At 41.8% G+C, this 14,590-nt stretch overlaps 1 pseudogene; it reads right to left on the bottom strand.

Moving 5' to 3' along the window:
- Positions 1 to 8,445: 8,445 nt before the first annotated feature.
- LOC149517808 (25S ribosomal RNA) lies at positions 8,446 to 9,447 on the bottom strand (annotated as a pseudogene).
- Between the last annotated feature and the right edge of the window lie 5,143 nt (positions 9,448 to 14,590).

Genomic DNA, 14,590 nt, shown 5'->3' with positions numbered 1-14,590 from the left:
CAAGTGAGTGAACAAGTAACCTGGAGCTGGGTAGCCAATCAAGTTGTTCATCGAAGCCATGTGCGAGCACTTTCAAGTGGGTTGGTGGAGCAATAAGTGGAATGCCAAAATTATGGTGGCCAAGAGATAGGTCACTTGGCCTTGAGTTGGTTGAAGAAAAGCCTTGAGGTGGCTAGGGAGAAAAGTGTCCCCATTTCAGTCATTCTTATGGTTCCTGGTAGGATGGCTAGGAAAGCTCTTACACTCTTTATTGGGGGAATACTAGTGTTAGCTCTACACCACCCCATTGGTTAGTGAGCAAGTAGGGGCCTAACTAGTTTGAAGTGAGCTACTCCTAGGCAAATGTGGTGTTTAGGTAGGTGGGCATCGTTGTGTCATGAGTGTGGCATGGTGTCTCCTTGGGTCATGGTAAACTCAGGGACGGTCAGAGTTAGTGGGCCTTGTATCCTATCGTTGCATTAAACCATAGGGTTAGATGTTAGCATTCACTGTGCCCTTTAGTTTCCCCTTCTTCAAATGGATCAATGAGTATCCAAGGATCATAAGATGGTGTTTGCATAGGAAGGGCACCATCGAGCCTGAAGAATGAGTGGACTAGTAGGCAAGCATGCTGCAAGACCTTTATGGCCAATCAGTAGAGGTTTATTGCTACTAGGGTAACACACCTGAGTCCCTTTAGATGGGATTGGCATGATATAAGGTGACCCATCATGCATGTGGGTAGCTTAGAATGAGGTTAAGGGATGAAGCCCTGAGATATGAGCTTTATAGGATGAGATAAGCCTAGTGTGGCCTTGGGCTAGCTTTTGAGTAGCATATGTGTTATGCCTTTGCATTCTAGGCACAAGAGCTTGCAAATGATTTAAGCAGGCATGGTGTTGGGTTCCCACCATGCTAGAATGAGATAATAGTATGAGAACCGAGGTTGTCTACCTTTATGAGCAAGGTAGGTCGGTGCTTGGGACCTTAATGCCTATGGACAGAGATGGGTGCTCGAGGCCACCCTAAGAATCATGGGCTTATGATTTGATAATAGTTGTATTCCTCCATATTGAGCTTGGGAATGTGTAGCCTTATGGCTTGAAGGATCAATATCGAGCTATCCATTGGAAAATGGACTTGCAAAAGGCTGAGCTAGACTATGAGTAGTCTTAGTGCCATATGGACATGTGGTTTTAGTTTAATGAATACATGACCCATAACACTCAACATATTCCGATGGTGTTTGAGGCAAGTGCCATAGTAAGGGCCAGGATGTGCCAATGGTGTTCAAGGAAACTGCCCACTCTAAGGGCCATCTTGTGCCTATGTTGATCAAGGCATGTGTCTACACCAAGTCTAGATTATGCCAATACTAATCAAGGCATGTGCCTATACCAATGGCCAGCTTGTGCCAATGATGGTTGAGGCATGTGCCGACCCCACCGCCAGCATATGCCATTGATGCTCGAGGCCTTGGCTGAAGTTTTATTTTAGGCCATGGTGCACATGATAGGCTTTGACATGTGCTGGTGCTACATTTTTTTTTTGCCAAGGACACCATCATCGAAGCATCACTGAAGAACTTGACTGGTAGCATTGGGGGTTCTGGTGATTGGGGATTAGAGTTAGGGTGTGTGCACACATGATGTGCAATGAGTGATGGTTTTGCCCCTTATTTTGGCCCCCTATTCCCTAAGGAACCTTGACAACTCACACCCCCTTAAAGAGTACAAGAGTTTTACAGGTTCACAGCCAGTAGCCATTAAAGTGTCTAAAATAAGGATGCTTTTTCGAATGGCCCCAAAATCTTTTACAGTTTGATTTTTTAGTTGAATATTTTTTTGGATGCCAAGGATAATTCAAGGATCACGTATACCAAATTTAGGGTCAAAACTCCTAAAAAAATTTTTGCAAATCCCAAACAACGAAAAATTTTGAAAATTTTGAAAAATAGAAAATGAGTCATCTTGCCATGAACTTCACATCAAGGCTTAAGGGACCATTATATGAATTTAGAAGCTATAAAAATGGCTTTGGCATGGCAGAAATATGAAGATGTATTGGATCTAACCTACTACTCGATCATCATACGGATGGTGTGTGACCTGGGCTTAGGATACCCATACATGGTGTGTGGCCCACCATATACCAAGACCAAGGGCCAACATGTCCCGATGGTAGTTGAGGCATTTGCATGTGTCATATTTTGTAAGCTAGTCCAAGCCTAGGGGTTCTCTTCAAGTCAAGGAATAGTTCCAATGCTAGTGGGATAGGTCAACAACTAGGGGGATAAGACTTTGAGGCCTACTGAAGGCCAAGGTTATAGGGAACTAACCCAGAATAGTGGTATGGGTAGCCATCAAGACTCTAGAGGCTTATGCATGATGTTCATTTTTGGCAGAATTGAGCTAGGCATGGTACAAGCATTGGTGAGTGCTTATATGAATTTGCAAGCCATAATAATGATAGTGGCAAGGCAAAAATATAAAGATGTGCCTGAGCCCACCTACTGCCTAATCTTGGTGCAAATGGTGCATGACCAAAGACCAAGATACCCATGCATAGTGCATAGCCCAATATCTACCACTAGAGTTCAAGGAACTGCCTAAACAAAGGGCCAGTATGTGCCAATGGTGGTCAAAGCATATGTCAAGACCAAGGGCCAACATGTCTCGATAGTGGTCGAAGCATGTTTATGTGTCATGGTCCATAAGTTGGTCATGGCCCAGAGGTTCTCTCTTAGTCATGAAGCAATTCTAGTTCTAGTAGGATAGGGTCTGATAGATAGGGGGACCAAGCCTTGAGGCCTACTGAAGACCCAGGTCATGGGGAACTAGCCTAGAACAGTGGTATGGGCAATGCTCAAGACTCAAGCGGCTTAGGCATAGCATTTAGGTTTGGCAAAATTAAGCTAGGCCTAGGTGTAAGTGCTAGTGAATGATGCACAAGCAGATAGTCAGACCCAAGTGAAAGCACTGATGGTCAAGGTGTGGGCATATAGTTAGACCCAGGTGCAGGCATGCCTAAACATAGTCCTCAAATGATCAAATTTATAGGCTTATAGAACGCCAATACTGTAGCATAATCTTTGACAAGTTAGAATTATGCTAAGCACTTGTGTTTGTAGGTTGACTTAGGTAGATGGAGTCAATTCTTTATCCAAAACCACACGTAGTTTGGCTTACTGGAGCTTGTGACCCATGCACCGAGTATCATTTGGTGTCGATGGCGATTAAGGGGTAGACAAATACCTTGGGTGGGAGGTTTATGTTGCACATGATGCACCATGTGCCAACATCTAGGGCCTGTTTGCACCAATGATGGTCAAGGCAAGTGCCTACACCAAGTTCCAGTGTCACAATTCACAAGCTGGTTCTTTTTTAGTTGGGTAAAAGTTCAAGTTCTAGCAAGATAGAGTCTAACAGCTAAGGGGACCAAGCCTTGAGGAGCACTAGAGAGCCAGGTCAAGCCTTGAGGAGCACTAGAGAGCCAGGTCATAGGGAACTAGCCCAAAACAATGGGGTAAGTAGTGATCAAGACTATAGAGGCTCAGGGAAGCTAGTCAGGTTCAACAAGTTTGAGCTAAGGCCAGGGGTAGGTGTGATGTGCGATACACAAGAACCTAGTCAGACCCAGGCAAGAGCACAAATGATTGAGGTGTAGGTGCATGGTCAGGCCTAGGTTTGGGCATGCCTGGACATAGTCCTAAGAGGATCAAATTTGGAGGCTTCTAGAAGGCCTAGTGCTCAGCATGATTTCAGCATATCAAAGATTATGCAGCAACACCAAATCCCCTAGAGTCAAGAATTGTAACTTAGCTCCTAGAATCAAGGGATTCAAACCAATGTAATCCTTAGAGTTTAGGCATGTATCTTAACATTGATTGTAAGAGGACTTAGCTATAAATAGAAAGTCCCCCACCCTCATTGTACACACATTGGAACCATTGAGTAATAACATCCTCACTCTTGCCTTAAACTTTTTTATATTCTTTTAGCCTTTCTTCTAGCACTTGTTGTGCCTTTTCATTTTGCAATGTATTAGGCACCAAGCCCTGTAGTCTAGAGTGTTTATGCATGGTTTCCTATGTTAGGTTGATTTGGGATACAGAAGACTCCATTCTCATGTCCTAAAGCTATGCAAACCTAGAGTTTATGTCTTAGCCAATGACACTAGCTTCTGCTGAAGGTGTCTAAGGCAACAATGGGCTAGCATCTGCTGGTGGTGTCTGAGGCAACAATAAGCTAGCATTTTTTGATGGTGTGGATGTGATTGCCAACACCAATAAAGGGCCAAATGTTGTCAATGGTGTTCAAGGCATCAGTCTACACTAGGGGCCAGTGTGTGCTGATGGAGCTCAAGGCAAGTGCCTACACCAAGGGCAAGCCTATTGTTGTAACAAATACCAATGGCATTCAATTCTTATTTACTTGGATGCTTGAGGGATGGATGTCATCACTTGGCTAAATCGGTTGCAAACCCCAACCTCAGAGGGGTGTAGTGTAAAAAAATAAAGTAAGAGGACTTTAGTGGGTGAGGTGGGAGGGAGGGATGAATCGAAGTGACAAAGGGCTAAATCTTGGTGGATCATGGTAGCAAGGCCACCCTACTATTTACAATACACTGCCACATATTTAAGTTCTCTAAAAAGAATTTTACCCATTACTCAATGGGAATTGAGCTCTAAGCAAGCTCGCGTGGCTTGTCTACGACAAGGGCTACACTTATTACACGTGCCTTTAGGGGACATGGCCACTATTCTAGGTCAGCAATCAAGCGATGGGTGCATTCATCACTTTTAGCCCAGATTCTGACTTATTGGCATTCAATCATAATCCAGCACACGATAGCTTCATGCCACTAGCTTTTCAGCCAAGCATAATTGTCATGCCTTAGGTGGGCACACTAGGCTCTTAGTCTTTCAAGCTCGAGCACTAGGGACCGAGGTTCGAGCACCAGGATAGTTGTGGGGGTTGGTGCAATAAGCATGGGAGATAAGTCTAGACCACTTGCACAGCATGCAGGCCTACTCGAATAGCCAGGACTAGACTTGAAACATGCTCGTACCACACTTAGATGGACCTAAAGGAGCTTGGATGATCTAGAATCTTCCAAAGGCCTCTAGGATCGATAGCATTTAGCAAGAGGATCTGGTTAACTTTGAAAATTAGGAAGAGCCTTATAACCTATGCAATAATTTGTAATCCCTAATTTTAAAGAATCTTGTAAATCCCCTTATTTTAGGAGTTAGCCATAGGTAGAGCTAGGGGCTTCAACTATAAAAAGAAGGTTGCCCCACCCTTAGTTGTACATCATTACATCTTTCAACACATTCTGTCTTTAGTAATATATAGCATATTTCAGCATTCTTTATTATGTTTTTTAACTTATGTATTCCACCCTTTCTTATTCTTGTTTGTCTACATGCTAGTTGTATAGGCTGAACTTGGGCATAAGAAGTTAATTCTAATCCCAAATGTTGCACAGATTCAAGCTTAAGTTAAGAGCTTGTGATAGTTAGCATCAAAGTAGGTTCCAACCTAATTTGGTATCTGAGCAGGTGTTGTTTGCATGTTTTGTGTGTCGATTGCTAGATTATAGTCGAGGAGATGGCATCCCAAAGTGATGTTGCTAGCCAACAACCAAAGGCCCAAGTGCAAGGCCATGGAAGAGGGAAGAAAGCTAGTTTGAGAGACATCTGGTCTACCATGGATGGGAGGTTGGCCAAGGTGGAGGTGATAGTGGCCAATGTGAGAGACAAGTTTGATGAGGTGGAGGCTTGCTTTGAGGATATAGACTCCAAGGAAGAGAAGCTCGAAGATGAGATGTAGGCTACCTTAAGATAATCAACATCCTTACCCAGAAGAATAAAGCCTTATAGGCCATGATGGAGACCAAGCTTAAGGAGTTTGAGTAGCTCAAAGGGGAGCTCACTGCTTGTAAGACAACCATTGGGAATGGCATGATTGCTGGTGTGCCAAAGTCTCATATGGAGATTTCCAAGCACAAAGGAGTTCAAGGGAACTAGGGCTACAAAGAAAGTGGACAACTTTCTATGGGGGATGGAATAGTACTTTCAAGCTACAGGCATGTAGGATAATGCCAGTAAAGTAAGTAGTATTTCCACGTATCTTAATAATGTCAGCTTATTATAGTCAAGGTACACATGTAAAGATGTGAGGCATGGGGGCACCATGATTAGAACCTAGGATGCATTCCAAAAGTAGTTCAGAGAGCAGTTTTACCTATAGTGTGCCAATAATGAGGCACGAGCAAAGTTACATCGACTTACTTAGTAAGGGGACATAAGGGAGCATGTCCAAAAGTTTTCTGAATTGATGCTTTAGATTTTAGATCTGAGTGAGGTTGAAGGTCATTTTGCCTTCACGGATGAGCTCAAGCCATGGGTGAAGCATGAGCTACAAAGGCCAAGAGTTTGTGATCTAGCCAAAACCATGACTACAATTGAGTCCTTGGTAGAGTTTAGGCCATAGAACAAGTATGAGTCTTCCAAGCCTAAGGGGAAGGGTAGGGATAAAGGGATTGGAAGAAGCAGTCGAAGAGAAAGGACTATGATCGACATCTCAAAGATAGAGACTAAGATCATTTGGAGAAGGTGGCCAAAAGAAGCCACCAATAGGGAAGTAGAAGGCTAAAAGGGACCGAGAGTCAATCTCATGCTACCTATGTGGAAAGGCCACATAGCGTGACACTACCCATAGAGGTGCAAGCTGGCTATCATAGACAAGGTGTCAAATGAGGAGCTAGAAAAACAAGTAGCAAAGCTTGGCCCGATAGTGCTCAATGCTATCTAAAGCAAGGGTAGCCATGAGCCAAAGGGCTTGATAGATACAGATCTATTGGTTGTGGGATAAAAAGTGAATGCTCTAGTGGACACAAAAGCATCACATTTGTTCATTTTAGGTGATAGAGCCTACAAGCTCAGACTGAAGGTGCAAAAGGGGATTGGTACCATCAAGATGGTGAATTCCAAAGAGGTGCCAACCATTGGAGTAGCTCATAAGGTAAAGCTACAACTTGAAAACTGAAAGGGCAAAGAAACCATCGAGGTAATACCCTTGGATAACTATGAGTTTGTGATTGGTTTAGATTTCCTTGTTCAGATTTACACCCTTCTTGTGCCTTTTACCGATTGTATTTGTATTATGGATGAGTGGTGCCAATTATTTGTACTATTAAGGTGAGGGTTTGATATTGGAACCAAGGTGCTATCAGCTATACAGTTTGCTTCTTGGCTAACCTAAAGTATGATAGGCTGAAGAAGAAAGAGATTGACACCCTTTTGAAGGTGCTAAAGGTACCAAAAACCTTTAGCGATGTGATACCCACATAGCTACCTAACAGGCTACCACCAAAAAGAGAGGTGGACTATAGGATTAAACTGGTGCTTGAGGCAAAGCCATCAGCTAAGGCTTCTTACAGAATATCATCCTTAAAGTTGGAGGAGCTAAAGAAGTAGCTCAAGGAGTTGATTAAGATGGCTATATTAGGCCATCAAAGAGCCTATACGGTGCTTCAGTTTTGTTCCATCACAAGCATGATGGATCCTTACGGATGTGTGTGGATTATAAGGCACTGAACAAGTTGACCATGAAGAACAAGTATCTTATCTCACTCATTACGGACTTGTTAGACCAACTTAAAGGTGAAAGGTGGTTCACCATGCTAGATTTGAGGTCAAGTTATTACCGGGTTAGGATCGCATAAGAAGATGAGCCCATGATAATGTGTATCACCTGTTATGGTTTTTATGAGTTCTTAATTATGCCATTCAGACTCACTAATGCTCTGGCCACATTTTGCACTTTTATGAACAAGGTACTTCAATCGTTCCTTCATGGCATGTGCCTTTAGGACCTTAGTCTATCTTTCCTAATGATTTACCTACACCAACTCTAACAACCTACATCTCTCAACCTATTTGATTAGGACTTGTGCATGAACTATGACACTAACATCTACCAAATAGGTGTTTGAGGCAATAACCCCCACCAAAGGCCTACTTGCACTGATGGTGGTCTAGGCAAGTGTCCTCACCAAATGCCAACATCAAGCAATGGCATCCAAGGCAATATCTTATACCAAAGGGCCAGCATTTGCTAATGATGTCTGAGGCAACAATGGGCCAACATTTGTAAATGGTGTTGGATGCAATTGCTTGCACCAACCAAGGCCTAGATGCTATTGGTGGTGTTCGATGCAACAACCTATACTAGGGGCCAGTGTGTGCTAATGGAGTTTAATGCAAGTGCCCACACCAAGGGTCCCATCTTTATAACAAATACTAAAGGTATTCGATTGTTATTTATTTGGACGCTTGAGGGAGGGATGTCATCAACCTACTGATCAATTGAATAGAGAAAACTATTTATCCTTAACCCTAAAAGGGTGTAAGGTAAAAAAATGAAGTGAAGAGACTTTGGTGGCTATGGGGGGAGGGATGAATTGAAGTGACAAAGGGCTGAATCTCAGTAGATCATGGTAGCAAGGCCACTCTACCATTTACAATACCCCATCAAATATTTAAGTCATCTATAAAGGATCTACCCACCATTTGGTGGGAATTGAGCTCCAAGGATGCCTACGTAGCTTGTCCACCATGAGGGCTACACCTATGACACATGCCTTTAGGGGCTATAAGCCTCTACTATGGGTTGACAACAAGGTGATAGATGCGTGCATCACTTCTAGCTCAGATTATGACTTAGAGGTGTTCAGTCATAATCTAGCACATAGTAGCTTCATGCCACTGGCTTTTCAACCAAGCATGATAACCAATTGTACAAATCAATGATTCTTCTTGTACTAGGTTGAATTACTATTACGATGCTACCATCAATAGTGTAAGACTAACCTATCTCATGATGGTCTAAAACCAATTCATAATCTCTATTGGTGGGTGAACAATCCAACACTTGGTGAATTATGCTTCACAATGATAGGAATAGCCAACATTAAAGAATCAAAAAGCAACATTGCTATGAATGCTTGGTTTCCACAAGCCAGTTATTCTTGTGGTAACTTTTCTGACATCTCTAGCTTTAAATTTTGAAGGTCTAAAGGATTCATATGCCATGCTTTCATGGTTTGTATTCATACTACAACTCAAAATCAAACAAGTTTTTACCTTTTTATTTGACATGAGATTTTTGTTCTCATTGAGATTATTTTAGGACACCTGTGTTATCTTTTAACAAATGCGCTACCATAGCCAAACTCCACATTTGACAATGTTTTCCACCCAGATTGATCGACTGAGGTTGGCCTTGGGCCAAAAGAAGGGATCATGCCCTACGTTTAATTCATGGAATAAGTAAAATAACATTAAAAGTAATGGTATTTCAATTTTGCCCGAGGGTTCCTATCATCGTACACCTCTAAAGTCATTTCACAAAGTCAAACTAGAGTCAAGCTAATCTGGGTCTTCTCTCCTTGCTAATTTTGTTGAACCCATTCCCTTGGCTATGGCTTTGCTGGATAGTAGATAGGGATAGTGGGAATCTCGTTAATCCAGTCATGCATGTTACCCATGCATCTAGCCTATGTCTATGCTTATCTAGAGCCTTTGCACCTATAGTGCCTACATCATCTTTTTAGAGCTTTCTAGAAGCTTCTCCCAATTGGTCCTTAGGCTCAGCAACAAGTAACTCACATAGGGACCATTCTTATAAACTAGTGCTTTATTGATGGTCTAGCCTTTAAACATTGGTGCTCAAGCCTTGGTTCTAATAATGCTGATACAGGGTGTGACATTCTCCCCTATCTGTTCTATTGATGGCCTCATCATGTCTTCTTTATGGAACTTGTCAATCTGATCTTGGAACTATCATAATGCCTCAATTGGCTCTTAGTTTATCTCACTATCCGACTAGCCTTTCCATTATACTAAGTACTCATGCTTAGGCATGTGTTACCTCATGGTTGGCTAAGTTATGCTCAACCTTTCAATCATAAGAGGCCTTAATCCCTATTGGTGCTCTCTTTGATTGGCTTGAAGAGGGATCATCCAAGTCATTGTGGTAGGGCTTGAGCATACTTATGCCAAACCCTAGATATACCATGAGCCTTGGAGGAAGCTCAAGCTTGTATGCATCCTCGTCTATTCACTTTAGAACTTTGAAAAAACCTTTGTACCTATAAGTAAGCCTCTTCTACATCCTTGGATACCATAGCACTAAATGCAGCTTGACTAGTTCCAAGTCCTCTACTTGATATTGCATGTCCCGTCACTTTCAATCATCCCACTACTTTAATCACTTTGCTACCTTATCTAGACATATTTAGGCTAGATCGACTTGTTCTCGCCATGCCTTGCCAGATTTGTAAGTGGTTGGGTTCGATCTTGTGTACCCTGAGGTAATAGCACTAGATATACATGGCTACTATTTGATCACAGTCTCAAAAAGACTTTGATTCATAGCCTCGCTTCACTGAAGATTGTATGAGAACTGAGCTACATCTAACAGGTTAGGCCAATCTCGTTGGGAGGCACTAACATAGTGTTTTAGGTAAACTTCTAATAAGGCATTAACTTTCTTGATTTTCTGATCCATTTGAGGGTGTATAATGGTGGAGAACCTCAAGTCTGACCCTAGGAGCCTGACCAATTCACTTTAGAACTTACACATAAATTGACCATCTTGATCACTAATGATGGATTGAGGAACACCCCAATACTTGACCAGGTTCTTAAGGAATAATAGGGTTACTTCCTCCACTGGGCATTCTTTAGTTGTTGGAATGAAGGTTCCATTCTTGGAGAACTAGTCCACCACTACAAAGATGTTACCACACTAATCCAGCTTAGGTAGTCCAATAATGAAGTCTACGAAAACACTTTCCCATGGGTGCTTAAGAACCAACAATGGTTCTAGAAGGTCAGTGGGGGACTTTTGTTGTATCTTGTCTTCTTGGCACATAAGACAAGTTCTGACATAGGCCTCCACATCGTCCCTTATCCTAGGCCAATAGTATTGATCCTTAACAAGGGCTAAAGTGTAGTGCATACCTAGATGGCTTGTTCATCATGAGTCATGACACTCTTTCATGACTTCCTTTTGTAGCTTGTCGAATGGTAGGACAAAGAGTTAGTTTCCCATGGTGTAGAGTAGATCACCTTTAAGCTAGAACTATCTAGTCTTCACTTGCTTCATGTACTTGATCAAGGTTTAGGCTGTGGGGTCTTTGGTTAGCCCCTCTTTGATATATGCCACTAAAGAACCATCTAGCCTATTGATTGCTACTAGTTTGACCTTGCAACTGAGTGCATTAGCCATGACATTGGCCTTTCCTAGCTTGTTCTCTATAGTAAAAACAAACTTAGCTAAGAAGTCTTGCAAATGTGCTTATTTATGAGTAAGCTTCTTTTGACTTTAAAAGCAGTTGGTCATCATATTGTAGGTTATCACCATGAACCTACTTCCTAACAAGTAATGCCTCTATGTGCACAAGCAATGCACCATGACAATCATCTCTTTCTTTTAGATCATATATTGATGCTTGGTCTCATTGAGCATTCTACTCTCGAAGGCAATTGGGTGTCGGTCTTGCATTAACACACTTCCAATAGCAAAGGTGGATGCATTAGTGTGTACCTTATATGGCTTGGTGTGATAGCTTACTTTAGGCGATCGAAGGCCTCTTAGCTCTCGAGGCTCCATTTCTAAACTTGTCCTTTCTTATGTATGTTGGTCAAGGGAGCTGTAATGGATTAGTACCCTTTTATGAAGTGTTGATAGCAACTTGTTAGACCAAGGAATGACTGCAACTTTATGACCTTGGTTGGCAACTTCCACATTAGATTGCATGGACCTTGTCAATATTCATCCAAATTTGACCATTTTCCATAATATGGCCTAAGAATGAGACCTCTTACTAGGCGAATGTACATTTCTCCTTCTTTACATATAGTTCATTCTCCCTTTATACTTGGAACACCTACCACAAGTGATCCACATGCTCCTCGAGTGTTCGATTATAAATAACAATATAATCAAGGTATATAACAATAAATTGGTCAAGGAAAGGTTTAGTACCTTGTTCATCAGCATACAGAATGTCATGGGTGCATTCATCAAACTAAAAGGCATGACTAGGAACTCATACACCCCACAGCAAGGCACACTTGTGTCTTTTTTCATTAACTTTGACTATCCTTACTTAATAGTATCCCAATTTTAGATTCAACTTGATGAACCATCATGCTTCTCCTAGCTAGTCAAACAAGTCATCAATGAAGGGAATGACATACTTGTTTTTCATCGTAAGCTTGTTAAGCACCTGGTAGTTGTTGCACATTCATAAAGACCCATATGTTTCTACTAAAATAAGACTAGTACACCACATAGAGCTTTAAAAGGCTTGATGAACCTTACATCTAGAAGCTCTTTGAGTTGTCTCTTTAGCTTTTTTAGCTATGGAGGTGACATCCTATATGGGGCTTAGATTGGTAGCTTAGCATCAAGAAGTATCTTGATCTTATGGTCTACCTTTCACTTAGGTGGTAGTCTCTTGGCAATTCTGTAGGCATTACATCCTTGAATGACTCAAACACCTCTAGCACCTTCAAGGCGATGTTGTCCTTTCACATGCCATTGGCAAGCTGGATGTGTGATAGTACCTTAGTTCTAGTCCCTTACTCTCATTTCACTCAGACAATGCATTGGCATCAATGGTCAAAGATGCAAATGTAGTTGGTGAAGGGCACAAGGAGTGCATTGATCTTGTTAAGGAAATCTAAACCGATAATAAAGTCATAGTCATCAAAAAGGTTTACCTTGATGGATTCCTTACTTTTCCATACACCAAGTTGTAACTCGACTCCTTACGCCATGCCCATGATTAAAACCTCTTTGGAGTTAATGGTCTTGATCCATCTAGCTCCTTTCTTAACTTTGAGCCCTAGTCTCTTTGCCACTCTTTTAAACATGAAGAGAACAGATGCACTTGTGTCTACCAGGGTATTTAAGCGCTTGCCCATAACTAAAATTTTGGTGAACATGAGTCCCTTTCTATTGTGCCCTTTATTTGCTAAGATAGAACTTAGCATGATCAAACCAAGCTTTAGTCCCTCCTTTTCGGGTTGCTCCTCATACCCTTTGAAAATGGCCACAAGTTTGGCTCTATTAGGATATCCTTAGCTCGGTATTGACCATCACAAAGAAAATCGGTCATGTGTCCATCCTTGATCATTGGTCATTTATCTTTTTTCTTGTCTCCCTCACCTTTGCCTTTGCCCTTGGGCATGGAAAACTTAGACTTGTCCTCTTTTTTGAATTTCACTAAGGATTCAATGGCTGTCATAGCTTAGGTGAAGTCTTGGACACCCATCTTCCTTAGCTCTTTCTTAGCCCATGGCTTAAGCCCATCCATAAATATGAAAAGGGCTTTATCCTCTCCATGGTTGAGAAATTGGGGCATGAGTTTTAAGAACTCTCAAACATAGTGCCAGACCTTTCCACATTGGGTAAGCCATTACAGCTTAGTGTGTGCCTCCTCCAAAGCCTATTGTGGGTAAAACTATTGCCTAAACTCCCTTTAGTGCTCCTCCTATGTTTCAATGGCAGTAATCTTATGCTTGGCCTTCTTAGACCAATGACACCACCATATAAATGTAATATCTACAAGATACATAGAGGCAGTGGTTACCTTAATAGCATCTTCCTTGATGCCCATTGCATGCAAATGCTACTCCATGCCCTATAAGAAGTTGTCTACATCTTTTGCAGACTGTGTGCCCTTAAATTTGTTTGGCTTGGGAACTTTCACACTAGTCCTAAGAGCTATTGTGAGTATGCCTCCCTTATAGCTACCCACATGTGGAGAGCCTCTTCTTAAGCTACTCCATCTCCTTTCTCATGGCCTCGACCAGAGCCTTTAGGGTAGAGTTCTTATGGGTGAGGCTTTTGATCTCTTTGGAAAGAGTTTGCCTTAACTCTTCCATGTTCTTTTTTCTAGCTAAAACTAAATCCTCCATTTGGTCTTTGTACTTGTTTTGTATTTCAACCACGACCAAGTCCATCTTGGCTAACTGAGCATTAGAGGCTAAGATCATGTTCGTACTAGTACCTTTCTTGCCCTTTCTAATAGTGTGTGTCTTGTGAGCCTTTTGCCCCTCAGCATGTTGGTGGCTTATCTTGGAAGTAGATATTGTCTTAGATCATGGTCACACACCAAATTGTGCTCTAATACCAATTGTCACAAGCTTTGATCTTAAGCCTTGTAACCATGTGGCCTTAGGCAAAAAACTATTATCGATGTATGCCTAAGTTAACCTTTAATTGGGTTGAGTGAGTATGCCATTCACCAAGGACTAGTTGGACCCTAAAGATAATCAAACACTATAGTACACTAAGAAGGCACTAGTGAAAGAACCTAAGAACCTTTTTATTGCTATAACAATGTGGCTTATGTACAAATGTGCTTGAAAAGCTTTGTTGGTTCACAAGTTCACTAGCTTATGAGTTGGTCCTATGGGGAAAGGGCCACCTCTATTTCTACTTGATCCCCAATGGCTTATGTGGTTACTAAGGAGCCAAGTGTGTGAATCTTATATACATTCTAAAGGGTTCCAAGGCCTTTAGACACA

The sequence above is a fragment of the Durio zibethinus genome, chromosome 8 (genome assembly GCF_047325235.1).
Source record: "Durio zibethinus cultivar Kanyao isolate XHJ-2024 chromosome 8, ASM4732523v1, whole genome shotgun sequence".
Classification (NCBI taxonomy): domain Eukaryota; kingdom Viridiplantae; phylum Streptophyta; class Magnoliopsida; order Malvales; family Malvaceae; genus Durio; species Durio zibethinus.
The sequence above is the reverse complement of the archived record's forward strand: the minus strand, read 5'-3'. Positions and strand labels throughout refer to the sequence as shown.